Raw genomic sequence first — 25,779 nt, forward strand, 5'->3', positions numbered from 1 at the left:
AGGGGTTGAATTGGAGCTACAGCTGCCAGCCTACACCACAGCCACAGCAACAGCAGATCTGAGCCGTGTCTGCAACCTACACCATAGCTCGTGGCAGTGCCGGATCTTTAACCCGCTGAACGAGGTCGAGGATCAAACCTGTGTCCTCATGGATACTGGTCAGATTCGTTTCCGCAAAGCCACGACGGGAGCTCCTCTATTGCTACTCTTATGGAGTATTGTTAAAAGTTCCTTTGCTATAGAAGGCATGAGAACTGCCAACAAGTGGGCTTCAAAAAAAAACCAGGCACATGCTGGCTGCTGGTGATAGAGGTATATTCCTCTGGTCTGTCACTGTGGCAGAACATCTACTAAAACTTAATCTCATCTTATTTGTATTATTTATTAAAAAGATATACGAGTTCCCTTGTGGTGCAGCTGGTTAAGGGTTAGCTGTTGTTACTGCAGCGACTCCAGTCACTGCTGTGGCACACGTTCTAACCCTGGTCTGGGAACATTCACATGTTGTGGGCGTGGCCAAAAAAAAAAAAAAAAGAAAGGGAGAAATAGAGGGAAGATTTCTTTAGGGAGGTCTTTGTTTTTAAAATAAATATTCAGTAGTTCTGTTTCGGTGCAGTGGAAACGAATCCGACTAGTATCCATGAGGATGTGGGTTCAATCCCTGGCCTCGCTCAGTGGGTTAAGAATTCAGCATTGCCGTGACCTGTGGTGTAGGTCACAGATGCGGCTCAGATCTGGTGTTGCTGTGGCTGTGGCATAGGCCAGCAGCTCTAGCTCCAATTCGACCCCTGTCCTGGGAACTTCCATATGCTGCAGGTGTGGCCCTAAAAAGCAAAAAAAAAAAAAAAATTGAGTTTGCTCATGCTTGGTCATTGCTAGAACATGATGATCTTTCAGTTTTTTTAGGGCTAGATTATATGCCAGAGATGCTCTATATAGGATGGCTCCACTGGCCTGGGTGATCCTGTAGATCTTTCAGATCTATCCCCATTCCTCTTTTAGGATTGTACTTGATCTCACAGCAGAGGCCCTGAGTAGAGCATTAAAGTGAGGCTTCAGGGCATAAGATGTTTTCCTGTAAGGATGGTTGAGAAAGGCTTTCTTTTTTCCTTTTTTCTTTTTTGGCATGCAGAAGTTTTTGGGGCAGGGATCAAATCCACACCACAGTAGTGATCAGAGCTAATGTAGTAACAACCCAGGATCCTTAATCTGCTGTGCCACAAGGGAACTCCCAAGAAAGGTTTTATAAAGTTGTCTCTTTTTGAAATTTGTGGCTTTTTAGGGCTACAACTGTAGCATATGGAAATTCCCAGACTAGGGGTAAAATCTGAGCTGCAGCTCCTGGTCTACACTGTAGCTCATGGCAATGCCAGATCCTTAACCTATTGAGTGAGGCCAGGGATTGAACCCATGTCTTCATGGATACTAGTCGGGTTCATAAGCCACTGAGCCACAATGGGAACGCCCTAAAATGTTCTTGATAATAGAGAATGTAGCCTTTGAGAAATTGAACTAATAAGAAAAATAAACTATTGATAGTTTTCAGTAACATTGCTGTTGTAATAGGAAGATTCTCTTGATGAGAAGTCACAGAAAGGGATGTGAGAAAAAAATAGAGGTTTATCGAGCTTCCTGATGGCTCAGCCAGTTAAGGATCCGGCATTGTCTTTGCTGTGGCTCTAGTTACAGCCATGGTGAGGGTCCAGTCCCTGGCCCAGGAATTTCCTCATGCCGTGGGTGCAACCAAAAAAAAAAAAAAAAACCTTAAAAAAAATAGAGATTTATTAAAATAGTTCTGAAGATTCGCATAAGCTCCAAGGAAGAGTTGAACAGCTAGGCCTTGGGAAGGCGAGGTGTTGTGGAAATTGAGAGGTGATATAAAATGGCTCAGCTCTATGGACACTAGATTAACACCAGATTCCCACTTCTTGGGAGAAAAAGTCTTATTGGGCCAATGCGAGTCAGTGTTCATCTTGGATCAAAGACTGGGGTTAGACGTGCAGGACGGCACAGCACAGACCTGGCTTCTAGGGGCCTGCCACCACCATGGGCAGGGCCCCGAGAGGGAAAATGCATGTGACTTACTGTAGCTGGGCAGCCACCATGAGAGGAACTGAATTCAGAAATTATAGTTTTCAAGTTCTACATGAAATGTTTTGAGTATGTATACATACATATATATATATCCTGCACCTCAGTGTTTATAGTAGCACTGTTTACAATAGCTGAGACATAGAAGTAACCTGTGTCCATCAATAAATGCATGGATAGAGAAGATGTATCTATCTATCTATCTATATCTATATGAATATTACTCAGCCATGAAAAGAATCAAAACTACCATTTGCAGCAACATGGATGGACCTAGACTTTATCATACTAAGTGAAAGTAAGACAGAGAAAGACAAATATCATATAATATAACTTAAGTGTGGAATCTAAAAAATAGTGCAAATGACCTTATCTACAAAACAGACACAGATTCACAGATATAAAAAAAAAAAAACCAAACTTAATGATTACCAAAGGGGAACGGAAAGAGCAAAAACCTGAGAGTATCGTATTAACAGATGCACACTATCATATATAAAACAGGTAATCAACAAAGATTTACTGTGTAGCATGAGGAACTATATTCAATATCTTGTAATAAACTATAATGGAAAAAATTTTTTAAAAATACAGATGTATGTGTATAATTGAATCACTTTGGCTTGTTCTTGAAACTAACACAATATGGTAAGTTCACTATGTTTCAGTTTTAAAAAAGTAGGATGTATTTGATTAGAAATTGGGGGCGGTGAGTATAGAGTGGGGGCAAGGACAGATCCAGGCTTCTGGCTTGGACAACCCAGTGGACAATAGGGTTGGTCACTGAGATGGGGATAGGCATGGTTGGGGAGAAAGAGTGAATTCTGTTTATGGCAGGGTGTGCTTTAAATACTCGTATTATAACAAGCAGAGTGTCCAGTCATCGTTCTGAGTCTGGTGATCAGGAAAAGGATGCGGGGTGGAGATTTATTTTAGGGAGTCAGGAGAGTCGACTGGCCTGCATCTAGGGAAGTGTTAAAGAGAGCTGTTGTTTCTCTCAGTCTTGATGGGGTTCCTGCATGGCGATGCTATAAAGATATAGGGTCTTCATAGTCTCTTTAGGGAGAGCCTCTGATATTGGCACCTTTGAGAACAATCCATGGTGAGACCGAAGCAAACCTAAACCTGCCAGGGGGTGACTTAAAAAAAAATGCACAACCTGAAAGTTGAGAATGAAGTTTTATTTGGTGTGAAATTAGGACTTCAGCCCAGGAGACAGCATCTCAGGTAGCCCTGAGAAACCGCTTTCGGAGGAGGCCAGGGAGAGCTAGGACAAATGGGAGTTTTTGCGACAAAGGGCAGGTAGCAGGAACAAAAGAGATCTGGGCTCACTGAAATCATTCCTTTGATATGCATCTCAGCTATCGGGGCCAGTATCCTGAGCTTTCACAGCCCTCAGGGCTCAGCCTTGGAGATGGCTGCATTCGCAAATGACAGTGAAATACCCCCCCCCCCCCAGGAGGTGGGGGAAATACTGTCAGTGTGTGATAAAGATGAGCGGAGGTTCCTGCAGCCATGCTCGCAGTGTACAAGTGTGCTGCTGGTCTCACGAAGGTTACTACGAGTCACAAGGAGCAGACATCATCATGAATTGTAGTGTTTTTCTAGATGTGAGATGCAAGAATCGGGCATGTAAAACCTTCTCCGGAAAATGTCTAACTATCTGAAGACCTATTCTTCCAGTTTTCCCGGAGCACAGAGTGCCTCACTCCTGATTTCCACCCTGAGCTCCGGTCAGGGGGTGCTGTGGGTCGGCAACTGCAGTGGCTCATGATTTAATCCATGTAGAGGATGATGGCAAGTGCCAGCCTTCAGTTCACACAGGGAACCCTCCCTTTGGCAAGGCCAATTTCTGTGATGCAAAGGCAAAGAAGAGATTTCTCTTTCCATACAGAGTACTGCGTGTGCTCCAAATAGTTATTTAGAGTAAAAAAAAAAATCACTAGTGCGTGCCCCCCATCTCTATGCGGGGATCCTTGATTGATGTCCTGGGAATACTGCTTCTCCCACGGGGCCAGAATTGGCATAGGTGGAATGCTTGTCAGGTGGCTAAGGTAGATGATTGTCCTGTGCTACCTGGCCGACTCCCTGATGAGATTATATTTTATCTTCATCTCTGCAGACTCGGATCCTTGACCAAGACCTAGCAAGTGGCAAGTGTTCAGTAAGTATTCATTGATCATATCAAAGTTCTTCAATAGAAGAACACCCTCATATTCTAGGATTTCTTCTCGTGCTGTCTAATCACGTCTTTTTTTTTTTTTTGGCCTAAAAAATTTTTTTTGAAAGTATAGTTGCTTTACAATGTAGTGCCAATTTCTGCTGTACAGTAAAGTGGCCCAGTGTGTACGCGCTCTCTCTCTCTCTCCCTCTATCCTTTCTTATATTATCATCTATCATGTTCTATCCCAAGCAACTGGCTATAGTTCCCTGTGCTTCCTTAGTGTGGAGTGAGGATGTCCAGGTGGATGGATTGAAGACAAGGTCCAGATCCTTTTTTAAAAATTGAAGTACGGTTGACTTGCAAATGTTGTGTTAGTTTCAGGTGTAGAGCAAAGTGAACCAGTTATTCTCTTTCAGATTCTTTTCCCTCATAGGCTGTTACAAAATATTGAGGGTAGCTCTCTGTGCTATACAGTATGTCCTTGTTGATTATTTTATATATAGTTGTGTATATATGTTAATCCCAAATTCCTAATTTATCCTTTCCTCTTTGGTAGCCCTAAGTTTGTTTTCTATCTGTGGGTCTATTTTTGTCTTGTATCAATGTTCATTTGTGTCATTTGTGTTAAGATCCCACGTATAAGTAATATCATCTTTGTCTGGCTTCCTTCACTTCTTTCATGGTGGCAAGATATTTACTAGGGACTATAAAATCCTTCCAAGCTGAAATCCTGCAGAAAAAAAGTGAGAGTCATTGTTTTGGCATTCCCTACTGAAGTGTTATTGGCTCTCATAGGGTCATTTGACCACCATCAACCTGTCATTATGATTTAGAGAACGGGAAATACTGATTAGCTTAGATCTGGTCTTATGTTCTACTCTGAGCCCAGAGTATATGGGCTCGTTTGGAAGGACGAGTTGTTTCCCAGAGGGAATCTGGGTTCAGTTACCAAGAGGAGAGTGAATGAATGCCAGGTGGCATGAACAACTGGTGGCATGCCATCCACAATTTTCCCTCCTCTACCCAGGACAGACATCGCTAATCATGGTACTTTTCCTCACTGTACCTAGATGTGGCTTTGACAGCCTCATCAATACCGGGCTTCGGTCAGCCACGAAAAATCCAGCAGAGTTGCCGAGCAAGGTGAACACTGTCTTTGATGCAGAAAATACCTGGAAATCCCTAGAGAAGGCTGTCTTTTTCCTCACCAGTAAATCAAGGCAGAGGTGGACTAGAAGAATTCTATGGTAAGGTTAAAATTAATCATTGATGAACATTTTTTCTTGGGACCCCCCCACCCCACCCCCGGCTTCTCTCTGTGTGTTAGCTTATTAATAAGAAATATTTTGTTTATGCGTTCTGAGAGACTCTGGAGTTGTGGAATAGTAATAAATTTGTTCTTTTCAGGGTGGACATTAAAAGCGTTGGAAACATTCTGTGATTTCAGTGGGCACAACGTGGCCAAAATAACTACGTATTTTCCTACAAGAAATATGCAAAACATAAATAAATGAAATCAGACTCAAACAGATGGGTTTCCTTCTGGGGCCCAGTGGTCAGGATTTCAGGAATTCTGAATCTGAACCCTGACTTCGTACCCCTCTCACCCAGAATTAGCTCTTGTACAACCACAGGGGGTCCCAGGAGGCCTCTGCCTTTCTGTACCACCATCTCAAATGCTTCCAGCACTGCCTCACTTAGGCCAGAAATTCCAGAATTAAACATTGATTTGGAGGGGAATTTTTAAAGCTTCCTTTGTCTTCTTTTAAAATGCCCTTAGAAGGGCCCTGTGAGGAACAGATCATTAAGTTCCACTGGCCTTTACAGGAGTGTTGAACTGTCCTTTGAAAGCGCTTTTATTAGATGGGGAGTGGGAAATGCAGTAGGGGGCAGGGCGGGCGCCGGAAAGGGATGAAAGTCCTTGAAGAGGAGGCTAAGAAAGCCACAGACAAGTGTTACTTATTTTCCTACGGGGTCGTAGCTGTAGCTAAGCCTTGTCTATGCAATTTGAGAGCCTCTACATTTTAACGTGTTCGTCTATTCTGTCCATCTATCCCATGTTAACTTAACAGACATTTATTGAGTATCTACTATATCCAAGGCACCGAAGGGGCTACAAAGAGGTCACATCTGACTGAGGAATCTTAATTACATAAGGAGGAAAAACAGTGTGTGGTTCCGTTTGGTGTAGTGTTTCCAGTTTTCAAGGTCATGATCTTACAATGACTCTGAAGATGTGCGCCCATGTTGTAGGGTAAAGAACTTTCTCAAAGTTCTTTAGGGGTTAAGCGGGTAAACATGAGGATGCAGAAACATTTCACCTTGTCTATAATACATTTATGCAGTTGCCGTCAGTAGTCTTTTTGCTTTTTTTAGGGCTGCAAGTGCGGCTTATGGAAGTTCCCAGGCTAGGGGTGCAATCAGAGCTGTAGCTGCCGGCCCCTGCCACAGCCACAACAATGCCAGATCCAAGCCTCATCTGCTTCCTACACCACAGCTCATGGCAATGCTGGATCCCCAGCCCACTGAGCCAAGCCAGGGATCCAACCCGCATCGTCATGGATACTAGTCGGATTCTGCTGAGCCACAGTGGGAACTCCCTGCCCTCAGTAATCCTGGCCTCTCTTTCCTGCTCTTTCCTCTCTCCAATCTCTTCTCCTCCCTTTCCTCTGTATCACCCCCATTCTCTTCTTCCTTCTCAATAACCCTCCCTCTACCTCTTTCTCTCTAAACTTCTTTCTTCCTCTTTCTTGCCTTCCCTCCTTCATCTTTCTTCCTTCCTCCACCCTCCCCTCCCCCTCCTGTCCCCTCCTCTTTCCCTCCCCCCTCCTTCTTGTCCCCTTCCTTCCTCCTCCTCTGCTCCTCCTCTCCCTTTCTGTCTCTCCCTCTCCTTGCCTCTCTGTGCCTTGCCTTTTTGGAATTTAAGCTCATTTCTTCACCCAGACCTCCATGTGGTGAGGCAAAGGAAGAGTTTGATCTTTAATCACTCTAAGCTTACCCCAGCCCCATCTTGACCTCACATTCTTCTAGCAGCCATCCATAAATCACTTGAATTTGCCCAGCTTGGGTTGTGTCTACAGGCCTGGGTCAGTCACCCAGCCCAAGGGGATGGGTACCACAATGTGGCCCATCTGGATGGTGAGCTCACCGTAAGCCCTGTGGTTGGCAGTTCCACCGAAGCTAAGGAGAGGCAAGGAGAATGGTTCTTTCTACAAAGAGGGAGTGTTATTATCAGAGGAAACTGGAGGAAAGGATACTGGACAGGAAAAAGCAAGACAAAAAGAGACAAAAGGCAATATCTGCAGCCACCCCCCCATCATGTCTAGAAGACAAATATTTTTAAGACTAGACATGATAAGAAATAAAGAAATATCTTAGGGCTTGAAGTACCCTTTTAAGGATAAAGTTCACTAAAGATAAGATATAGTCCCTGAGTATTCATTTTCATGTAGCCTTGATAAGTTGACACTGAATTCAAGTCATTATCTTCTAGTGAAGGGAGCAGCTAACATGGTATTTAACAGAGAGTGACTAAATCATTCACTCTGACATAAAGAATAGGATGTTACAGTATCATAAAGAAAATCTGTCTGTTAAAGCTGTTAGAGACGCATAGGCTAAATAAAGGATCAAATCAGTTCAATTGAACAAATATTTATGGAGTGTATATTTTGTGCCAGGATCACCAGATTGAACTAAAATACACCAGGGAGAAGATAATAAAATGACTAACTGATCACACTTGAAAAGGTACGGATCTGCTCACTCAGTCTTCAGCATTAGCATTCAGATTTGGGGTGTCGATGCTGGAAGTGGGAAGCTGAGACCCCCAGTGTGGATGAGCATTAGCTAGTATGGCTGGAGAAGGATCAGGGGTTGGTGCTCCGGGGCTTCTGCTTGCCTTTGAGAGGTGGCAGGGTAATGTCTTAAGTTCTCATGGGTCTGTTCTACCAATAAAACACTTTCACACGCCCTATTTTACTGGATTCCATGTAAGTGCCGCCATCATCCCCGATGAACAAGGAAGGTCCTGGGAGGTGGAGTCATCTGTCCAGTGTCACATAGGTCATCAAAGAGAGATCTAGGATACAAGTCGGGCTTTTTCTGAATGCAAGATAGGCGTCTTCTCCATGACCGAAAGGTCTTCCTCAGTGGGGGGATGATGGTGGGCCAGCTCTTTTCTTCCTGGGTGCCCTTTGGCCTTGACCTACACTAGAGTGGTCTACCCAGGTCTCTCCTTCTATGGTTCCCAATCTCCTTGGCTTTCCAAGGGCAGGTATCATTTCAGGCAGTGGAACCCGAAAGTCACCAATCATCACAATTCCCCTGGGGCACTTTAATACCCTTTCCAACACCCCTCACTTCCCTGAAGGCACACACAGAGCCTTGGTCCCACCTCCTTCTTGATTTCTGTTAATATTTTGACATTCTTGGGGGTGAGGATGTCCAGAAAGCAGACCCTGAGACACAGTGAGGATTGCTCAAGCTTTATGGAGGAGCGCCCACTGGGAGAGGAAAAGAAGGGGATGCAAGACTGGGCATGGGGACCATCAAGGGGGGCCTTCCTCAGTTATGTCTGGGGGCCTCCTGAGAAGAGTGTGACCTTGGCTAAAAGCTGAAGGGGCTCACAACTGGAGGCGGTCTGCTCACCCTGGTCCTTGCAGCTGGGTGCTGAGTCCTTCCCAAGGGGAGAGCCAAACTGTCCATCTCTCTCTGCTCCAGCAACACCTTTTAGTAGGGTGATTTGTGTTGGTCGCTTAATTGTTTTATGTCTTGAGGTCTTATCTTACTAGAGTGTAACTGTATTCAGAGTCAGAGTCTTAGGACAACAACATAAACTCCAAAGAAACATATGGTAAAAACAAACAAAAAAGAGGCAGTGCCAATTAATGGATTTTTTTTAACCCTTTCTGCAATGGAATACCTTAGGATTTTGATTAGATTATCGATTGAATTGGATAACAACATAACTGAATGCCTCTGGAATAAAAAGAAGGATAGTCTTCAGACCATTCATAGAAGAGAGAGAAATCTTACCATCCTTAGAGAAACTTGACAAGTTGGAAGTCAGAACAAATGATAAACCTGGGCTTTGTTTAAAATTTAATTAAGCTTCAAACTTTGGGGGGATGTTAGACTCCAAAGGTTTAATGTACTGTTGGAAACACAGTCTTGGGTTTTATTGCGCTTTGAGAGATGAATTCATCCAAGCCAGTCACAACCTCTGCATTTAGATTTGATTCAGTAAGAGACACTGCCTAATGACAAGAAGCTGGCTTTCTATTGGTAGGAGATGGGCTGGTTGTGACATGGGTCACCAGCCTTCACAGCACTGTCGCTCAATCTTTCTGCAGTAACTCCCCAGCTCAGGGACTAAGTTTGGGGACTGATCAAGGCCAGTGGGAATACCTCTTTACAGGAAGAGATGGAAATGGGACTATTTGTGCACCCAGATATTGTGCCTTGTCCCTGTGTGGCTTTCCTACACGTTAAAGCTTCGGGTCATTATCCAGGCATCATAGCTAAAGCAATCATTCCTACTCACTTCATTTTGATGGTGCAAAAGCTTTAAAATTCGTTTCCCTGGTGGCAAAATACACGACATACAGAGGGAACTATCCTTTAAAAAACAGCGCGTAGAGCACAAAACAGCTGTCTTCCATTTTTGGCGTGGAGAGGGAACAACTGAAATGACTAATCTCACTAAGTATTACAATAAAAGTGCTGACGAAACCTTAACTGTATACTTCACATCTTTAGGAGCCCTGTAATTACAGTTCTTGTTAAAAAAACAACAACGTCTTGGGCACATTTAATTACTATCTGCCTTTATCTTTGCCTTCCTGCCTTCAGAGTGTTCTCCTTAGGCACTGACCCCCAATAGCAGTCATTTAACTGCTCTGAAAAGTGAATGCATTTTTGAATAAAAACATCCTTATTCAATGCCATTTCTCCTACCCTAGAATGTACTTGGGAGGAACTAGCAAGAGTGGTTGATCAGAACTGGGGCTTGAGTATCTTAGTCAATATTATGCTACTATCTATACTTCATTAAAGTGTCAACCTGCCATTATTATTATTATTATTATTATTATTATTTTAGGGTCTCACCCATGGCATATGGAGATTCCCAGGCTAGGGGTCCAATTGGAGCTGCAGCAGTTGGCGTATGCCACAGCTTCAACACCACCAGATTGGAGCCCCATCTGTGACCTACACTGCAGTTTATGGCAATACAGATCCTTAACCCACTGAGCAAGGCCAGGGATTGAACCTGCATCCTCATGGACACTATGTCAGGTTGTTAGCCCACTGAGCCTCAACAGGAACTCCAACCTGCAGTTATTGTTATCTCTTTCTACACAAGTGAACAGATTTCAAGGGTCACGTGTCAATGAAATAGAGACCTCACAATGAAAATTATCCCCAGGAATTTATTTTAGAGACTGCTGATTTTAAATGATGTTTAGGGTTAATAAAGCAGTGAACTGGAGGAGGATTTTAAAAAAATCAAATTGATCTTTTAGTCAATATATTTGTAAATTGTTCCTCAAAATTCCGTCAGTGCTGTAGGTAATTTTGCAGACAGAGATTCCTTTCCTAGCATGCTTTTCATTCCACATTTCCTTTTGAAAACCTGCAGGGGGCAGGGGCTGGGGCTTGTATATTTCAGAAATCCTTTGGGATCCATCCATGGGACACCAGGAGTGTCAGCAGCATCTGTGGCCGTCTCCATAATTCTCAGTTCCTCCCGAGCATCCATGTTGCTTTGTAGCACTGGGATGCTGGCCCTTCCCAGGAGAGCCTCTGGAGACTTGTAACCACATGTCTTGCAGGTAGTAGTGATGTGGCTTCTTCCTGCCTCGTCCATTACGTGGAGACAACATCCTGGGGATGGATGGACAACATCCTGGGAATACAGACTTGGAATCATACCAACTAGACATTGATGCTGGGTCTGTCACTTGGAAAGGGAATGGCCTTGGGCAATTTTACTTAACCTAAGTCTCAGTGTTCTTACATGAAAAACAGGGATAGTAATAGTACATCCAAGGCTGTACATTTCCAAGAGGAAACGAAATGATATGTATAAGGCTCTTAACACCCTGCCTGGCACCAAAGAAAGTTCAGTAAGTGATAGCCATGTTTATTATCACAGGCAAACTAACAGGAGACTCAAACTACAATGCAGCATGTCTGGAAGAAGTTTTTAGACATAGGCATCTACTTGGGGAAACTCTGTTTCCATCGAGATTCTTTTGGTTGCAAAGAAACAAAACCTTGTTCCAGTTAGCTGCAGTCAGGGGGTCTTGAGGGAAAGTTTATGGGAGAATCTCATAAAGATGAAGGACTGAGTCAAGTTTGGAGTTGGGAGCCTCCAGTGGGATAACTCGCCTTGGCTCTCAGTTTCCACGTGGCTTTCTTTCCCAGCTCTGCTCTGTCTGTGCTTTGCCCCCTCCTCCTCTGTCTTTGCAGATCCCTCTGCCTACTCCTCTTGCATGTGGCCCCAGGGCCCTCCCAGCCACCACTGATAGCAGCAGGCTTGTGTGTCTCTTGACACACAGTTTAGGAGAGAAATCTGATTGGTCCAGCGTATCTCTTTGAGCCCGATCACATGACTTGCCAGCCACTGGCCACCAAGAGGTGGCTCCTCTTTGATCCACAGTTTATCCATGATCCAATCAGTTGTGGCCCTGTGTAGTGAGGGTCACGTGGGAGGTTAGAGCTGCCTCTTTCAGGCCAAAATGGGTGAGACAGGTTTTCCAGCAAAGGGCAGGAATATCTAGTAGAGTCTACCTTAGAGTTGACAACAGAACTGCTCGTGGCTCTGCTCATTGAGTTTTAATGATGAAGCCTGAGAATTGGTGGTCACTTTTGCCCTCTCCTCAAAAGTGGCTGGGGTCAAGGGAATTCCTTAGTGCCTTTCAGGGCAGGAGGTTAAAAGGGAAGGGTGAGGCTGGGTTTTTTATGCCAAAGGAAGAGCACATGAGACTGGGGAGGTGGGGGAGGGGGGAGTGGAGGCTGGGGTGGCCAGTGGGCTGAATCAGAGGGGCTCAGATTTTTGAGGGACAGTGACTTCTCAGGGAGGCTGAGGGAAGCAGATGGGGCATGTCCTTCTAGCTCAGGGCAATGGCTGGCCCAACAGAGAGAAGGCTTTTAAATTCCTCTGGCCTAGAGACCCAGGAGTTTTCCTCTCTGTTCGGGTGAAGGAGGGGGCCTGGATCTGAGGAGCACTCACCCAAGCCCACAGCTGTTCGATCCCCTACCCCAACCCCCAGGGGAGGGGCAGTGGGGGTGGGGACTGAGTTCTCTGGAGACCTGGGCCAGGGCAGCGGGTTAGTAAGGATGAGCTTCCTCAACTTTGCAAGTCCTGGGACAGACAGGAGTTTTCCACATTCTCCCTACAGAGGGATGGTCTGGAGCTGTGGTTAAAATGTGAGAGGAGGAGTTCCTGCTTTGGCTCAGTGGGTTAAACATCTGACATAGTGTCCATGAGGATGCAGGTTCGATCTCTGGCCTCGCTCAGTGGGTTAAGGATCCAGCATTGCTTCAAGCTGCAGTGTAGGTTGCAGATGTGGCTCAGATTCTGAGTTGCTGTGGCTGTGGCATAAACAGGCAGCTACAGCTCTGATTTGACCCCTAGCCTGGGAACTTCCATATGCCCTGGGTGTGGCCCTAAAAAGACAAAACAAAACCATGAGAGGAGAAAGTCTGTTGCTATGGGGATACCTGGGACTGGGCCTGGCCCTCGAAAGGACAGATCTGTCATCTGAAGACCTCACTGCCAGTCGTGTACATTTTTACTTTGGTCTGAAAAGTTGTTACCTTGATTATGTGAAAGTCTCCCAGGCTCATTTAATTATAATTGTGTTTAACAAATAATGTGACCTGGGGGAAAATGTGTGGGAAGGAAAAAAGCTCCCTTTGGGAACCAAATGGCCTTGGCCAAGAGAAACAGCAATTTGGGTGGTGAACTGCTGCCTTGTTGCCCCTGACAGAGAAGGCAGAGGGTGATGATCGGGAATGTGGTGAGGGGGCAGTCCAGAGAAAAGCATCCTTGGCAGATTGAAATGGTAATCCTTAAAGGAACAATAATAGTAAGTTCTATTTAGCATCGATTATGTATCAGGCATTTTGCATTCATTTTTTCTTCCCAAAGTAGTTATTGAGGCATCTGTTGTACATACAAAGAGGCCAAACCTCAGAGAGATTAAATAACTTCTCCAGTTCGTACAGTGGCCCAGCTGGAGTCAGAGCCCAGGTCCGTCTGATGCCAAGATGGACATTCCATTATCATCTGCCACTTCTCCACATTGAAACAGGTGGCAGGGGGCAGGTTAAGGAGAATGAGTGGGAATTTCACTCTATAAATCATAAAGTGGGTGCAAACAATAATACAGGAAATGGGCTTTGCTTTGGGAGCTTGATGAAGGGAAAAAGAAAGAAACCAAATCAGCTAGAATAGAAGAGGAGGTGAAGGATGGTTGGCCACAGTCAAGGATTTGGACCGAACAGATTCACTAAACGACAAGTTCAGCTCATCTGGGTTGGCTGAGTAGAGGGAGTCAAAGACAGACTTGGTCTTGAGGACCCCTCTGGTGGGGAAAAAATAAAGGTTGGTTGGATGGTGCCTAGAAAAAGAGGGAAAAAATCCATCTATCCTTTCCAAGATGGTGCTGAGCAGAAACGTGAAACCTGGGAGTTTCTCTGTTGTGGTGGGTTAGGGATCAAGCATTGTCACCGCAGCAGCTCCAGACGCTGCTGTGGCGCAGGCTGGATCCCTGGCCTAGGAATTTCCAAATGCTGTGGGCGCGACCCCCACCCCCCAAAAAAGAAGGAAAGAAATGTGAAGAGGACAAACAAGGGAAGGAAGCAGGACAAGAGCGTCGGCCCGAGGCTGGGCAGCGTACAGCATAGTAACCCAGTCATAAATATATATATGCATTCTTTTTCTCATATTATCTTCCATCATGTTCTATCCCAAGAGACTAGATATAGTTCCCTGTCCTATACAGTAGGACCTTATTGTTTATCCATTCTAAATGGAATGGTTTGCATCTTCCAATCCCAAACTCTCAGTCCATCCCATTTCCTCCCCCTTCCCTCTTGGCAATCACAAGACTGTCATGTATGTGTGTGAGTTCTTTTCTATTTGGTAGATAGGTTCATTTGTGCCATATTTTAGATTCCATCTAGGTGATGTCACATGGTATTTGTCTTTCTGACTTACTTCACTTAGTATGAGACTCTTTAGTTGCATTCATGTTGCTGTGAATGGCGTTCTTTAATTCTTTTTTATGGCTGAATAGTATTCCATTATATATATGTATCACAGCTTCTTAATCCATTCATCTGTCAATGGAAAATGTCTTGAACATTCACCAGTACATCATGATTCTGTTGTAAAGATTAAATAAGAAAAAAAGTAATACCCACTGAAGAGATGGTACACACAGGTAGATACACAGATGCTAGTTCCCTTTTCCTTTTGCCATTGCTCCTATAGGTGTTTGGTTTTCATAGGTGGATAATTTAAAGCTAAATAAAGTTATAATATAAGTAAACTGGAGTGGGGGTGCAGTTGTATAGCACCCAAATTCAATCCCTTTTTGAAAAAGTTAAGAAACACAATGTAGAGAGTATGATATCCATGTATATACTATTAGCTTAAGAAACAAAACTTCACAGATGTTGCTGAAAACCCTTGTTAAATCTCCTCCTAATCCCATTCCACTTCCAACCTACTACCCTCATATCACCTTGGCTCCAGTGAATTACCGTCTTGAATAAGGTGTTTATTTTCCCCTGCAGGCCTTAATGCTTTTATTGTTTGTTCTTATTTGTATATATGCATGGAAAACATGTTTTTAAAACTTTATATAGATGGCATCATGCTTGCATGTATCCTCCTGAAACTTGCTTTTTTCTCTCAGTACTGCATTTGTGAGTTAGATGTAGCTCTAGTTCATTTTCAAGTTTGTATAATCTTCAATGACTATGCCAAAATTAATTAATTTATCCATTTTCCTGTTGATGGATATTTAGGTTATTTCTGTTTTTCTCTCTTTCTTTCCTTCTGTCCTTTTTTCCTTCTTCCTTTCCTTCCTTCCTCCCCCTTCCTTTGCTGTTACCATGTTCCAGTGAATATTCTCATCAGTGTTCTTTTGGGAACATGTGGGAGACAGTTTCTGAGCTTGCATTTCTTAAACTTTTTGATTTGGGGACCCTTTTATACTTCTAAAAGTTGTTGAGGAACCCAAAGATCTTTCTTTGTGTGAATTATGTCTATTAGTGCTTATATTAGAAATGGAAACTGATCAACTTTAACGATATTTTTTATTTAATTGAAATATAGTCATTTCAATTAAATAAAAAGTTTACAGTGTTGTGTTAGTTCCAAGTATACAGCAAAGTGATTCAGTTAAAGACACACACATGGATTCTTTTTCAGATTCTTTTCCAGTGTAAGTTATTACAGGACAGTGGGTATAGTTCCCTGTACTATACAGTAGGTCCTTGTTGTTTATCTATTTTATATATAATAGTGTGTATGTATTAAACCCAAACATCTAAATTTTTGCTATTTTTAAAATTAAAATATAGTTGATTTTCACTGTTGTGCCAATTTCTGCTGTATGGCAAATGGACCCAGTAATATATTCTCTTTCTTATATTATTTTCCATCATGGTCTATCACAAGAGATTAGGTGTAGTTCCCCAAGTTTATCCATTGTTATTGTCTATCCATTCTAAATGTAAGAGTTTTCATCTACTAACCCCAAACTCCCAGTCCTTCTCACTCTCTCCAAACCTCTAATTTTATTTTATTTTCTATTTTTTATTTTATTTCTGTCTTTTTTAGGGCTGCACCCGTGGCATATGGAGATTCCCAGACTAGGGGTCAAATTGGAACTATAGCCACCGATCTACGCCACAGCCATTGCAATGCCAGATCTGAGCCACATCTGCGACTTACACCATAGCTCACGGCAACACTGGATCCTTTAACCCAGTAAATGAGGCCAGGGATCGAACCTGTGTCCTCATGGATGCTAGTCAGATTCGTTTCTACTCAGCCACAACGGGAACTCCCTAACCTCTAAATTTTAAAAGTTAGTGAGAGGAGTGGCATTGCTTTATTATTTATTTATTTATTTATAGCGGCACCCACCATGTGGAAGTTCCCAGGCCAGGGACTGAATCCAAGCCACAGCTGCTGCAGTCGGATTCTTCACCCACTGCGCCATGGTGGGAACTCCTGGAATTGCTTTAGATTTTTGTAAATCTCTTTAATAGAAGGAGCCGAATTCTCCTATCTGCTTCTGCATTTCCTTGGTTGTGATGTACACATCATGTATCCTCTGGAAAACTCCACTGCACACTTGTGAGGAAATGAGAGCCAAAAGTGCAAATAGTAACTTAGTATTATTATAAAAATTGTTTTGATCACGTGGATCCACTGTGTCTTAGGACCCTCAGAAGTTTCCAGACCATAATTTGAGGACTGCTATTCTAAGCCATGTCTTTCAGACATTTTTGACCATGATTGCCAATAAGAAGCAAATTCTGTATATTGTGCCCAGAAAACCCATACATACATGTGTGAGCACATGCCCACCTGAATATAACTTGAAAAAAAGTTTCACAAAATTATACTTACTTTTACTATTTGCACTGCACTGTGACATTGTCTGTTCTTTTTATTTTGCCTTATTTTATAACAGAATTGTTGGTTGAGGAGTTCCCATCGTGGCTGAGTGGGAATGACTCTGACTGGTGTCCATGAGGATGTAGGAAGGTTTGATCCCTGGCCTCGCTTGGTGGGTTAAGGATCCGGCATCACCATGAGCTGTGGTGTAGGTCACAGATGTGGCTCAGATCCTACATTTCTGTGGCTGTGGCGTAGGCAGGCTGGCAGCTACAGCTCTGATTTGACCCCTAGCCTGGGGACCTCCATATGCTGCAGGTTTGGCCCTAAAAACAAACGAACAAACCCCAAAACTGTTGCTTGAAATCTACCAACTTGACTTCACACAGGTTGAGACCCATAGTTGGAAAATCACTGCTTTCAGGAGTTTATATTTAGAAGTGTAACTTCTGTGTGTTTGCTACACTTTCCATAGAGGTTACACAAATTTAAGTTCCTTCTCAATAGGCTCTAAGAGTCATGTCTCCACATCTCTGTCGTCACTTGGAACTATCAGAGTTTTATTTTAGTATATATATTTTTTTGCAATGCTGGATCCCTAACCTACTGTTCTGGGCCATGAATGGAACCTGTGTCCTAGCGTTCCAGAGACAGCAATGATTCCGCTGCGCCACAGCAGGAACTCCAAGAACTGTCAGATTTTTAAACTTTTTCTAATCTGGAGGAGGTCGGGTTTTAACTTGCATTTCCCTGATGGATAGTTCATATATTTTTTTTGCCTTTTAAATTTGCTTATTCATACCCTTTGTCCTTTTTTCAATTCAGTTTTCTTCTAAATCATTTTCCCCCCCTTGGTTTATAAGAGTATTTTATTTATTTAGATAGAAATCAGTTGTCATTTTTATGGTTTGTAAATGTCTTCTTTCAGTCTGGGGTTTGCCTTTTTACTGTTTATAGTGTCTGTTTATATTTAGAACTTTTCTATTTTAGTGTAATCATATTATGAATCTTTTACTGTGTGGTTTGTGGTTTTGTGTCTTAAAGACACAAGAGGTCCTTTCCCCAAGATCATAAAGATAGTCCCTTATGTTTTCTTCTAAAATTTTTGAAGTTTTACTTTCTTCAATAGATCTTCTATCCATTTGGAATTTATTATAAATTCCAAATTTATTTCCCCTCCTCCCACTAGTTATAGCATTTTTTCTCTCTTTTTATTAATATATTTTTTGATGAGCCAAAGTTCATTGTTTATATAGATTTTCTTGGTGTTTACTTAATGTCCTTCTTGTAACCACTGCAAATAGAAGTTCCCAGGTCAGGGACTGGACATGCTCCATGGCAGTGACCTGAGCCATAGCAGTGACAACACCAGATCCTTAACCCCCAGAGCCTTGAGGGAACTCAACACCAACCCTATATCTTGACTTCCTTCAAAAAATTTTGTCAGTTATTGGTCTTTTGCTGCTCTGTATTTATTTTAGAGTCAGTTTGTCAAAGCCCTGTTGGGATTTTGATTTGGAATTGATAGATTAATTTGGGGAGAATCCACATCTTCACAAAATCACCTCTTCTCGCCTGTGAGCACGTCATGAGTCGTTCAGTAAGTGAAAGGGCCTGGAGGAGAAGCCAGGTTGGTCAGCCTTTCATACCAGTTCTGTTTCCTCCTGCTGAACTTGGTGAGACTGATTATACAAGGGGGCAGGGCTGTGGAGCTCACTCTGCTTAGTGTCATAACCACGTCCTAAAGTGCTGAGCTGATTACCCTCCTTCATTTGCAGCATGCTCTGCCGCTGACTCAGGGGGCTGTTGTCATTCCTGCAGTCAAGTGCAGTCAGGCCTGTGTCTTCTTGGAGTGTGGCAATGACCTTCATCTGTGGAAGAGCCTTTTGAGTCATCCTGGGAGGAGGAGGGTATTTGAATTACATTTGTATTAATTACCTGGGGATTAAAAGTGAAAGTTGAAAAGAAGTTGGTGACACAGAGTACCCAGGCTCCTTTTATTTCACTTTGCTAACATGTTCCTTATGAACCTGAGCGATCACGAGGCAGTTGTTGGAGAGCTTGAGCAATCCCTTGAGGGACGGCATGTTCCTGTTAGGTGTGCTGCTTCTCTCCTGTCCTGGACAGGAGACACTGTCCTAGACATTGCTAGCTAAGCATCACCCTCTTGCCCAGTGAGCCTAGACAGAGTCTCAGAGCCTAGATGGAGTCTTTCAACATGGTGCTCCGGTGGGATCTACTAATTAATTGGCTTTGGAAATGAGAAGAAACCTATTTGCCACCCTTTTTCTATTTTGGTCTAGTATGTTTATAAGCACTTAAAACCGGGATGGATTCAAAATTGAGAGCTGCTCTGTGGCTTAGGACATTGGGGGAGCTCTGAAAGCCCCTTTGCCAAGAGGGAGGGAGAGGGAGTGGGATGTACTGGGAGTTTGGGCTTAGTAGATGCAAACTATTACATTTAGAATGGATAAGCAATGAGGTCCTGCTGTATAGCACAGGGAGCTATATATCCAATCGCTTGTGATAGACCGTGATGGAAGATCATAGGAGAAATAGAATGTATACACACACACATATAATATATATGACTGGATCACTTTACTGTACAGCAGAAATTGATGCAACATTGTAATCAATTATAATTAAAAAATTTAAAAAAATTAAGAGCTGCTCTGTGGCTTAGAAAACTGGGGGAGCTCTGAAAGAAAGGGTCAGCCCCTTTGTTGAAAAGACAGGAGGTCTTGAGTGGAGGAGTCATCTGAATTTGCAATACCAGAGGTTTGGTTTTGATGTTGGGTTCAATAACAAAGTCCTGGTATGTGCCTAGAGGGAGCAGGAAGAACTGAGCTTTCCAGCAAAAGCAGTTGATCAGCAGACCAGCAAATGAACCAGCAAATGGTATTGGTACAGAAAGCAATGTCTGAAAACAGTTTTTCTCCAAGAATAATAAGGGACATTGCAGCCCTTGTGGGTTGGGCTTTAGGACAATTGTCATGTTAATTTCAGATACTATACCTATAAAAGGATAAATTCTCCAAGAAGATGTAACAATCCTCAGTGTATATGTGCCTAACGAAAGAGTCAAAATATGTGGGCACAAATGATAGAACCATAAGGAGAAATAGATGAATCCATTATCATAGTTGGAGCCTTTAACACTCCTCTGTTAGAAATGGACAGACCCAGCAGGCAGAAAATCAGTAAGGATATTGCTGAACTCAACAGCACCATTAATCAACTGGATAGAATACATTTATAGACTATTCCATTCAACAACAGCAAACTACACATTCTTCTCAAGCTCATATGGAACATTCACCAAGATAGACCACTTCTGGGCCATAATGCACACTTTAACAAATTTAAAAGAATAGAAGATATACAGTGTCTGCTCTCGAATCACAATACAGTTAAACTGGAACCCAACAGTGGGAAGATATCTGGAAAATCCCCAAATACTTGGAGATTAAACAATATGCTTCCAAATAACATGTAGGTCAAAGGAGACATTTCAAGATAAATAAATATAAGTGAAAATACAATTTGTCAAAATTTATGGGATGCAGTGAAAGCAGTGACTGGGGGGAAGTTCATAGTATTGAAGACATATATTACAAAGTAAGACTGTTCTAATATCAATAATCTAAGTTTCTAGAAAACTAAAAAAAAAAAAAGGCAAATTAAATCCAAAGTAAGCAGAAGAAAATAAATAATGAAATTTAGAGCAGAAATCAATGGACGTAAAAGTAAGACATTAAAAGAAAGTCCATGAAATGAAAAACTAATTCTTTAAAATGATCAATACAATTGACAAGCGAACTGAGGGGGAAAAAAGATGCAAATTGCTCATATCAGAAATAAACGAAGGGACATGGCTACATTCAGATCCCATGGACCCTAAAAGAATAATAAAAGAATATTGTGAACAACTTGATACCTACCAATTTGATAGCCTAGACAAAATAGACTAATTCCTTGAAAGACTCAATCTATCAAAAGACCCACAAGAAAAAAAACAACATGAATAGAAGTATATCTACTAAAGAAATTGAGTCAGTAATCATTAGCTTTCCAAAGTAGAGTGCCTCCAGCCCAAATGGGTTCACTGGTGAACCCTATCAAACATTTAAGGAGGAAATTATATAAATTCTCCACCATCTCTTCCAGAATATAGAAGCAGAGGGATACTTCCTAGCTTATTTTATAAGGATAGCATTGCTCTAGCAACAAACCCAGACAAAGACACCAGAAGAAAACTACAGACCAATATTCTTCATGAATGTACATACCAAAATTCTCAAAAAATATGAGTAAATAAAATTCAACAATATGTAAAGGGAATTATACAATAAGACCAAGTGGGATTTATCTCAAGTAAGAAAGGCTGGTTCAACATTTGGAAAACCAATTAGTGTAATCCCTCACATCAACTGGCTAAAGAAGAAAAATCTCATGACCATATCAATAGATGCATAAAAAACATTTGATAAAATCCAACACCCAGTCATCATAAAAACTCAGCAAACTTTGAATAGAGAGGAATCTCCCCAACTTGATAAAGAACAGCTACAAAAATTTATAACTAATAGCATACTTAATAGTAGGCCACTAAAAGTTTTCCATTAAATAAGGAACAAGGCAAGGATGTTTCCTCTCACCACTGCTTTTTAACACTGTACTGGAAGTCCTAGCTAATGCAACAAGACAAGGAAACAAAGAAAAGGAAAAGGAATAAAAGGTATACTGATTGGGAGTGAAGAAATTGAACTGGCTTTGTTTTCAGATGACATGATCATTTAAGTGGAATTTCTGAAAGAACCAACAACAACACTCCTGGGATAAGTGAATTGCAAGTTATAAAGAACACAAAGTTAATACACAAAAGTTACAGCATAAAGGTTTAGTACGCAAAAGTCAATGTCTTCCCTATATACCAGCAATGAACAAGTGGAACTTGAGATTGAAAAGACAATACTGTTTACATTAGCACCCAAAAGAATGAAATACTTATGTATAAACTTAACAAAATATATAGAAGATATATATGAGGAAAACTACAAAACTCTGATGAAAGAAAATCAAAGAAATAAATAAGTGGAAAGATAGTTCACGATCATAGGTAGGAAGAAAATATTGTCCAGATGTTAGTTCTTCTCTCTTGATCTATAGATTCAACACCTCCATCACACTCCGGGCTAGTTATTTTGTGCTTATCAACAAACTGATTCTAAAATTTATGTGGAGGATATTGAAGGAGAAGCACAAAGCTGTAGGACTGGCAGTACCTGACTTCGAGACTTATTATAAAACTATTATAAAATAAAATCAAACTGTGTGGCATTGACAAAAGAATCAACAATCAGAACAATGGTACAAAACAGACAACCCTGAAATAGTCCCATATAAATACAGTCAACTGATCTTTGACAAAGGAGCAAAGGCAATACAATGGAGCAAAAATAGTTGGAGATGATGGCTTTTCAGATATAATACCAAAGGCACAATCCATGAAAGAAATGATAAACTGGGTCCATTAAAAATTAAAAACTTCTGGGATTTCCTTGTGGACCAATGGGATTGGCAGTGTCTCTGCATCCAAGGACATAGGTTTGATCCCTGGCCCAGCACTGTGTGTTAAAGGATTCAAGTATTGCTAGGTCTGATCTCTGGCCCAGGAACTCCATATGTCATGGGGCAGCCAAAAAAGAAAAAAAAAAAATTAAAAACTTCTACTCTGGGAGAGACTGTTAAGAGAATGAGAAGCCCAAGTCACAGACTTGGAGAAAATATTTGCAAAACACATATCTGATAAAGGACAGCTGTCCAAAATATACAAAGAACTCTTAAAACTGCACAATAAGAAAACAAGCAGCCTTTAAGTCATTTTGTGTTTATTTTTGTGCATGGTTTGAGGGTGTGTTCTAGTTTCATTGATTTACATGCAGCTGTCCAGGTTTCCCAGAAATTCTTGCTGAATAAACTGTCTTTTCCCCATTTTATGTTCTTGCCTCCTTTGTCAAAGATTAATTGACCATAGGTGTCAGGGTTTATTTCTGCATTTTCTATTCTTTTCCATTGGTCTGTATGTCTGTTTTGGTACCACTACCACACATTCTTGATGACTGTGGCTTTGTAATACTGCTTGAAGTCTGGAAGAGTTATGCCTCCTGCTTGATTTTTGTTTTTCAGGGGAAAAAAAAGTACGTAGGGGGAAATAACAATAAAAAATAAATTAAAAAAAAGAAAAAGAAAACAAGCAACCTGATTTAAAAATGAAAGAAAACTTGACCAAAGAAGGTATATAGGTGGCAGATGAGCATAAAAGATGTTCAACGTATTCCTTTAGAGAACTGCAAATTAAAACAATGAGACACCAATAGACATCTATTAGAATAGCTTAAATCCAAAACACTGACAACAGTAAATGCTGACAAGGATGTAGAGCAACTGAAACTCTCATTCGCTGCTGATGGGAAAGCAAAATGGTACCTCTACTTGGAAGGTAGTTTGGCAGTTGTTTAGAAAACTAAGCATACTCTTACCACATGATCCAGTGCTCACACTCCTTGGTATTTATCCCAAGGAGCTGAAAACATATATTTATACAAAAACCTGCACACAAATGCTTACAGTACCTTCGTACATAATTGCCAAAGCTTGGAAACAACCACAAATGTCTTTGAGTAGGTGAATGGATAAGGAAACAAAGGTATATCCAGACAATGGAATATTCAGCACTGAAAAGAAGTGAACTATCAGGTAATGAAAAGCGTGGAGGAAATTTAGATGCATATTACTGAGTGAAAGAAGTGATAAGAAAACTATGAGTGATAAGAAAACTGGCAGTGGTTGCCATCAGCTAGGGAGGATGAAAGAATGACTAGTGAAACAAAGAGGATTTTTGAAGATAGAATAACACTCCGTATGGTAACTATATCGGAGGATACAGGTTATTATTTTGTCATAATCCATTGAACATACAATACCAAGAGTGAACCCTAATGTAAACTCTGGATTCTGAGTGACAATGATGTGTTAATCTCAGTTCATTGATTGTGTAACACATGTCCCACTATGATGTGTGTGTGTGGGGGGGTTGGTATGTGGAAACTCCCTACTTTGTGCTCAGTTTTGCTATAAGCTAAATCTGCCCTAAAAACTAGTCTGTTTTAAAGACTATATGTACCTAAAAATATAATTATTCTTATATCACACATGCCTTGTCCTGTTTCCTTTTATTTTTTTCCCAGCATTCCTTTTAGGTAGATGTCGGACTTTGCTTATTTTTCTTCATTCATTTTTCTTTCAATCATCCTTTTTTTTTTGTCTTTTTGTTCTACTCTCTGGGAAATTTCTTCATTATATTCCAAGCTTCCTATTGATTTTTTTTTTGTTTATAGTATTTAAAATTTTTTATTTTCAATTTTTAAAAATTATAGTTGATTTAATGTTGTGCCAATTTCTGCTGTACAGCAAAGCGACCCAGTCATATATATATGTGTGTGTGTGTCTGTGTGTGTGTATGTGTATATATATGTATATATATATACACATACACATGTATATATATGTATATATACACATTCCTTTTCTTATATTACCTTCCATCATGGTCTATCCCAAAAGACTGGATATAGTTCCCTGGGCTATACAGCAGGACCTCGTTGCTTATACATTCTGAATGTAACAGTGCATCTACTAATCCCAAACTCCCCATCCATCCTTCTCCCTCCCCATCCCCTTGGTAATCACAAGTCTTTTCTCCATGCCTGTGAGTCTCTTTCTCTTTTGTAGATAGGTTTATATGTGCCATATTTTAGATTCCACATGTACGTGTTATCATATGGTATTTGTCTTTCTCTTTCTGACTCACTTCACTTAGTACGAGAATCTCTAGTTGCAATTTAAAATTTCTGATGATGTTTTTCTTGTTCTGAGTTTTCCTTTCTTTCTCCTCTCCTCTACCTCCCAGCCCCATATTCTGTTTATTATTTCATGGTTTTTGTATCTTCTCTGAAGTATAATCTTATGTATACATGTATAGGATATACGTATATCTTATGTATGTATACATGTATGTATATCTTCTCTATGTATGTATGTATCTTATGTATCTTATGTATACAGTTTTATTTTGTGATTTATCCTCTTTCCTCAAATGTGTTGGGTTCCATTAAGCTCTCGTTTTTAATGCCTATTTGTTTTTCATGGGGGAAAACATGTCTGGAGATTTCTCCGTTCACATTTAAGAGTGAGGCATGACAAAGTTGGTTGGAAACTAAGCATATGGCATCAATGCAGGATGATAGGGCTGAGTGTTACTTTTTCTGTTAATTGGTCCACAGATATTAGTACCTGTGGCCTTTTAAGCATCTAGGTCATGTTTAGTTTTTATTTCTCCATGGAAGGACTTTCCAGTTGGTTGCCTTACTTGTACCAGCTTAGCTGCTAGTGTTCTGGGGTGGGGGTAGGGGTGCGAATCTCATCTTTTTATTTACAGATTTTTCAAATTCCCATTTTAGTAACTTGTGTCACCTCTGGCTTCTCTCCTAACTTGCCAGGCGGGGCAATCCCATGTCCAGGATGTTCTCTGGATTATTTTCTCCAGAGAGTAATCATTGTGTCTATATGGTGGGAAAGGATAGTCCCTTGGCTGTGCCCAGTGGGCCCTGGGTATTTCCTCCTAATACGGTTCTCCTGTGCTCAGCTCCACGTCTCACCTCTACTTTCTGTGAATCCCTTTGGGGAGGATTCTATAATGAACTTTCTCTGAGTTTGACAAAATTCCCTTGTTTCAGCTTTTTCTGTTCTACTAAGGCACTTCCTATGCCTTAGTGCAATTTCTATCTTGAAAAAGCCAAATTTTGTTACT

At 41.4% G+C, this 25,779-nt stretch overlaps 1 long non-coding RNA gene across 1 annotated transcript in view; it reads left to right on the plus strand.

Moving 5' to 3' along the window:
- The window catches only part of LOC125131433 (uncharacterized), a 170,586-nt gene that overhangs the window by 3,749 nt on the left and 141,058 nt on the right, over positions 1-25,779 (plus strand). Inside the window, exons 2-3 of the long non-coding RNA XR_007135919.1 lie at positions 4,214-4,255; positions 5,326-5,502. This is a non-coding gene — a long non-coding RNA (uncharacterized LOC125131433). The remainder of the gene's footprint in view (positions 1-4,213; positions 4,256-5,325; positions 5,503-25,779) is intronic.

Source organism: Phacochoerus africanus, chromosome 7 (genome assembly GCF_016906955.1).
Source record: "Phacochoerus africanus isolate WHEZ1 chromosome 7, ROS_Pafr_v1, whole genome shotgun sequence".
In the NCBI taxonomy this organism is placed as follows: domain Eukaryota; kingdom Metazoa; phylum Chordata; class Mammalia; order Artiodactyla; family Suidae; genus Phacochoerus; species Phacochoerus africanus.